Here is a 6,000-nt window from a genome sequence, read left to right as displayed (position 1 = left end):
GCTAGTGCCGGGCCCCGGCCCCGCCCATCGGCCCTCCCCTCCCGGCTGCCGCGGGGGGAAAGAGGCGGCGGAGCTGCGCGTGGGGACTCGGCGGGCGGTGAGGAGCGCGGAGCCGGAGCCGGACGCCGCCGCCGCCACCGCCACCTGCGCTGCCGTCATCAAGGTAGGGCGGCCCCGCGCTGCCAGCCGTGCCTTCCCGCGGTACGCGATGTGTGCGCGCTGCGCCTCCCGGCTGCAGCGCCCTGGGAGGGATGCTGGGCTGGGCGAGCCGCGGGGGACCCGGCGGGGCGCGGGGGACGAGACTTCCAGCACCTCCGCGTGAGCTTACAAAGCACCAGCCCTCTCCAGGCCTCAGTTTCCCCACTGGGATAGCGGGCGCAATGGTGGCTCCTTCCGCGCCGCGCCGTTGGGAGAGGCCGCCCTGAGGTCCAAGCTCCCGACGGCTGAGGGGCCGGGATCTGCACCGTTTGCACCCGCCCACCCCTCCCGCCCGCTGTGAGGGCCGCTCACCCTGGGTGTGGCGAGCCGGTCCCAACAGGCCTCCCTTGTGGCTTGGGTGCCCCTCTGGAACCCTGTCTGGATTCTCCCCCTCCTGACTAGGTGACCTGCAGGGCTTCAGCTTCCCCATACGGGAAACAGGAGGGGGCGACCGCCGGAGATGCCTATGGAGCCCGCCTGGGCGTGCAGGGTGGGGCGGTCAGTGTCGGCCCGCCAAGTCGGCCTTGCTGGGGGGAGGCCTCACTGGGGGGCGATGGGACCATCAGCTGCAGACTTGCCTGGGCTAGACCCATGAACCAACCTGGATTTAGAGAATGGAGTGGCACGTCCTCTTCCCCTTCCATTGCCCCACCAGGTATGCTAGGGCTGGATCACGTTGGTGTGGGGGGGGGGGGGTGGACCTCAGAGGCGTGACAGTGCCGAGAGAGCTGTGTCTGGGTGGGGTTGGGTCTGGGACAGAGTATGTGTATGAAGGACTGTGGCTCTAGGCTCTCCGGGTGAAAAAGATCTCTGGCCTCTGGCTCAGTGGCTCGGTAAGATCCCCTCTGGAAGGTCTTACTTCCCCATTGCACACCTCTTATGATGGGGATCTTACTAGCTGTAAACAGCAGGAAGCTTCTCGTCCTGCTCTGGGCTTACAGATCACATCTTACTCCTCTTCCTCCACCCTGGGCGTATCATTTGGCTTAAATCTGCTCACTTCCAGGCTGACCAGCCCCAGGCCCAGCACTCTTTCTGTTGCCAGAGCCAAAGCGCGCAAAGGCAAGAGGCAGGAGCTGAGGTGTCTGCCCCAGAGCAAGTAGTGGTCAGCCTGGGGCTTGTTCAGAACCCACCTGCATCAGGACTGGAATGTGTCCCCTGCATTCCCTGCACTTCTAGAGCACCTTTGGGTTAGCAGCTGCCTTAGAGGTCTGGAGTGAGAGGAAGGGCCAGAGAAGCCCCCCTCCAGGCCTCCCTGCCTCCAGTGCCTCTTCCCCATCTTCTCCTGTTGCCTGCCCTGACTGAAGGAGTAGTTTCTGAGAACCACGTGTGGTCTCTCTCGTCCACTTCGTGACCTGCCCCCCGCCCAAGAGCTTTCTTACTGCCAAAAGTAGGGAGAGGCTGCCTGGGCAGGTGGTGAGCTCTGTGTCATCAGAGGTATGTGAGCAGAGACTGGATGAGCACTTGCTGGAGTTGAGCTACCTTTGACTGCAAGTCTGGGATTCTCAGGCCGACTGAGAGTGACCGTGACTGTGCCTTCTGGTCATGGTGGAGCCTCACAGAACCTGGAGCTAGACCACAAATGAGTATTATTACCCCCTTGTAAAAACAGACTAAGTATATGTGCTGTCACTCGAACGTAGCTCCAATGCACACGCTTAAGTGCTACCTAAGTCTCCTCTCATCTCTAGGTATGTATGATCTGGGCTCTGTTTTCCTGCTCAGCTAGTGCAAAGAGGCACCCATTTTGGCCTGATTTAGGGGCATGGCAAATTCTGGCTATTAAAAAGTCATCCTATGCTAATAACTGAAAATGTACTGTGGAATTGTGGAATATCCAAGCGGAAAGGGATCTTAAGAGATCATCTCTCCAAACCCCTCTTTGTCTAGATAGGCATCCCCTAGCCCCAGAGGGGATGTGACTTGTCAAAGTTCACACAGCAAACTAGTAGCCAAGCCCAGGGATCCTGATTTTAAGACCAGAGTATTTGTTTATTTGTTAGGAAACGCATACCATGTATATGGTAAGTGAAAGCAGCCTGTATTTATTCCTATAGAATTAGCAAAAATAAATGCAAAAGGTTAAACCTCTTTGTGGGGATTCTCCAGCAGCATTTAATTTTGCAGGGCAATCTGGCAGCCTGTTACAAAAGTCTGTGAAAATGATCCTAACTGCCCTTTGCCCCTAGACTTCTACTTTGAGGACTTTACCCCAAGGAAGTAACTATGTAGAATGATAAATGTAGTGCTGATATTTATAACAGTTTTCTTATAGTGGAGCTCTTGGTGTTTTATCTGAGGTTTAATAAACATTTCATTTGAAAAGTACAGCTTAAAAAATAGTAACACTAAAGCTTACATTGCCAGCGTCTGGCCAACGTAAAAGCAGTGTGGTCCAGAGGAGAGACCACAAGACTAACGTCAGCAGGCATAGATACCAGGATGAACTCTTCATGTACCCCACTGTGTGACCTTGAGTCAGTCCCTTTCCCTTTCTGGACCTCATTCTCCCCATCTGTGAAATGGGGTAGATTGAGGGATTGCTGAATTTCTTTCAGCTCTGACAACCTGCCTTCTGGACCTAACAGACCTCTGTAACTGAATCCTGTATTGGAACAGTGAACATGGTGATAACCAAAGAATGTTCTAGCCTTCCTCCCCCATCATTAAATGAATCCCCTTAGAGGTAAGCAGCTAGCCTTTTCCACCCGGGACGGGGCTTAATCCAACCTTAGACTTTTATTAGTTCTGAATGGCCAGAACCTGGATTGTTTTAGAATATAGCATAGCTTTGTTTTTATTTTCTTTGCCAGATATCAGGGGACAGAGATTTTTCCGGAGGACCAGGAGATAATGCAGCAAGATCCTCTGTTGGCTATTTTAAGTCTATAGGCTGTGACTGCTCTCCCTCAGACTGGATTGGGGGTGTTTGCAGTCCCACCTAGTATGAAGGGCCAGGAATAGGTGACTTCACTTTTTGGACAAACATTTATGGGGTACCTACTGAGTACTAGGTCTTGAGGTGCCCCCCAGAGTCCTGCAGGCTGCCATGAGAAATATATTAGGTTGAACTATGTGAAATGGCCAATATCTGCCTGCTTTTGACTTACAAGAAATGGCAATTTCATTCACTTCAGCCTAAATGGAAAAAGATATCATTGAAGAGCACTGTGCTCCCTGCCATAATTGAGAGATTGGCAGGATACCGTGGAGACTAGGAAAGTGTGATTTTGAGCTTGGAGATGTCCAGGAGGAAGGGCATGGGAACCTCGCCTTGAAGAATCAATAAGAGTAATAGCAGCTAGTATTTATTGAGTACTTACCACTGGCCTGATTCTCTCCTAAGTGGTTTATATTCATTCATTTAGTTATTCAACTGTTCTTTTATTAAGCATCTACATTGTGCTAGGTATTCTCTGGGGTGGGAGCAGGAGTCTTGATAGTAAATAAAATAGACCAAAAAATCTGTCCTAAAGAAACCTAAAATCTAATACAGAAAAAAGACACAATGAGCAAAAAGTAAAGCAGCAGGTGATAAGTGGGACAGGACAAGTAAAACACAGGAGTATGTTTCGAGTGTGTGACAGGGAATGGAAGGAGGGGGTTGCGATTTTAAGTAGCGTGGCTGGGGGGATCATTGAGAAGGTAACTTTTGGGCAAAGTCTGGAAGGAGGTGAGAAAGTGAGCTGGGCTGATTTCTGGAGGAGGAGCCATCCAGGTGGAGGGAACAGCCAGTGCAAAAGCCCTGAGGTAGCACCATGCCTGGTAGGTTCATGGAAGAGCAGACTAGAACAGAGTTACAGAGAAGACAGAGGAGACTGGTAAGAGGCACCACTGATGGTCAGGTTGTGGACCCTGCCCTGTACATCAAGGAATCCTCTAAGTTTGGGGGGGGGGGGGGTATTGTTAAATAAATAGGCCAAGGTAAATCGTAGGGGTTTAACAAGTGGGGCTCAAACTCACGACCCTGAGATCAAGAGTCACATGCTCTCCCGACTGAGCCAGCCAGGTGCCCCAAGGGGGGTACTCTTTTACTCCTTTTTTCAGTTTAGAATACACAGATACAGAGACATTAAGTAGCTTGCTAAGACAGTGTCTCACAAAGGAGCTAGATCTTTTAGTAGAGGGCATTGAGGAGCCATGGGAGGCCAAGGCAAGAGCATGGCCAAATTTGAGTGTCAGTGCGATTCTTCTGGGGTACAGAGAGAAGGCTGTGGAAATAATCCAGACCCAGGGTGATGAGTTGGGCCCCGGCAGTGAACCAGTGAATGTAGGGGCAGAGGATCCGCGAGCTCAGTGCTGGGAGTGAGAAGGGGGGTCCAGCCCAGGTGAGCAGAAGGAGGAGGAGGAAGCCAGGCTGGTCCTGGGCTTATTTATGTAATAAACATTTAATAGCACTTCTTATGCTCTAGGCACCATCTAAAATTTGACATACATTAACTCATTCAATCCTCAAAGCATCTTGGAGGGTAGATAGTCTCATTATTATTACTACTTTTTAAAATGGGCATATTATATTGTCAATAAAGTTAATTTACAAAGAAAGCATATTTGTTTTTTTCTATCATAAATACTTGATGGTGATGGAGAATTTAGAAAAAAAGGAAAACAGAAAATAAATTACTCATACCTTCTCTTTTCATCTCAGGTAATCAATATAAATATTTTGGTGTATTTACTTTGTCTTTTTTCTACCACTGTCCCCATTTTACAGATGAGGACACTGGGGCCCAGAGAGGCTGGGCAGTTTGCACAGAGTACGACATTTGAACCCGTGTCATCGGACTACAGTGTCCAGGGTCTTAATCACTGTGCTGTGCTACCTGGAATGTCAGTTGGGGGGTTCCACTGAGACACACACCCCTCCACTCACCCCACCCCAGCATATTTCACAGATGGGGAAAGTGAGGCCCAGTGAAAGGCAGGGCCTTGCTCAGCATCTCTCACCCAGTTGGGAGCAGATATGTGAGGTCCCATTCGAATAAGAAATAGGATGCTGAGAACTTGTGCAGGGTTGATGTGACAGCTGCCTTCAGCCTGGCCTTGAGCCCAGAGCTTGCAGGGGGCTGGCAAGCGGCGTGACCCTGCTCAGAGGGAGTGCCGAGGACTGCCAGGGCAGGCCTGTGTTCCCTGAGCTCAAGACTCTCATCCCTCCAGCCGGCCCTGGATGGGAGGTGGCCAGGAGATGGGGAGGGAGAGGCTGGCGCTGTGCCAGGCCTGCAGGCCCCCTGGGAGTTGTCTCTTGTACTCTGACTGTGCATTTATTTCTGGCTCTGGTGCCAGCAAACTCCTGGGGCCGCCTGCTGCTAGGGATGCAGTCCTGGCATCCAGTCCCAGCACAGCTACCAGGTGAGCCTTGGGCCAGGGGCTTGCCTACCCCGCCCCACCTGCAAAACAGCATCATAATGGTGCCAGCTGCAGGATGAAGTGAGGTGTAGGTGGAAAGTGCGGGCACACGGAGGTGCTCAGTAGATGGCCAACCGCTGTTGCTATTTCTAAGGCTACCCCAGGGTGTTGGCTCAGGCTGGGGAATTGAGCCTGCCCCAACCAGATCCCCCTCCACGACACTCCCCTTCACACCTGGCTGAACCAGGTAAGGCCCAGCCAGCGCACGAGGAGACGGAAATGAACCTCGGGCAGTGGCTTGGAGTCCAAGATTGCAGACAACAAAAGACACAGTGGAACGAAAGAAGCCATACCTCTGAGGAGGGAGACCTGACCTGGCCAGTAACGTGCTCTGTAGGCAAGTCCTGACCCTTCTTTATGCCCCTTGTTCTCACCCATAAAGTGAGGAGAGTATTT

General features: G+C 51.9%; 1 protein-coding gene across 1 annotated transcript in view; it reads left to right on the top strand.

Moving 5' to 3' along the window:
* The window catches only part of CORO2A (coronin 2A), a 53,691-nt gene continuing 47,691 nt past the window's right edge, over window positions 1–6,000 (top strand). The window contains exon 1 of the mRNA XM_049627045.1: window positions 1–163. The gene's annotated coding sequence lies outside the window, so the exon portion shown is untranslated. The remainder of the gene's footprint in view (window positions 164–6,000) is intronic.

This window comes from Panthera uncia, chromosome D4 (genome assembly GCF_023721935.1).
Source record: "Panthera uncia isolate 11264 chromosome D4, Puncia_PCG_1.0, whole genome shotgun sequence".
NCBI classification, from domain to species: Eukaryota; Metazoa; Chordata; class Mammalia; order Carnivora; family Felidae; genus Panthera; species Panthera uncia.
Note: the sequence above shows the minus strand (reverse complement) of the source record. Positions and strands in the feature narration are given on the sequence as shown.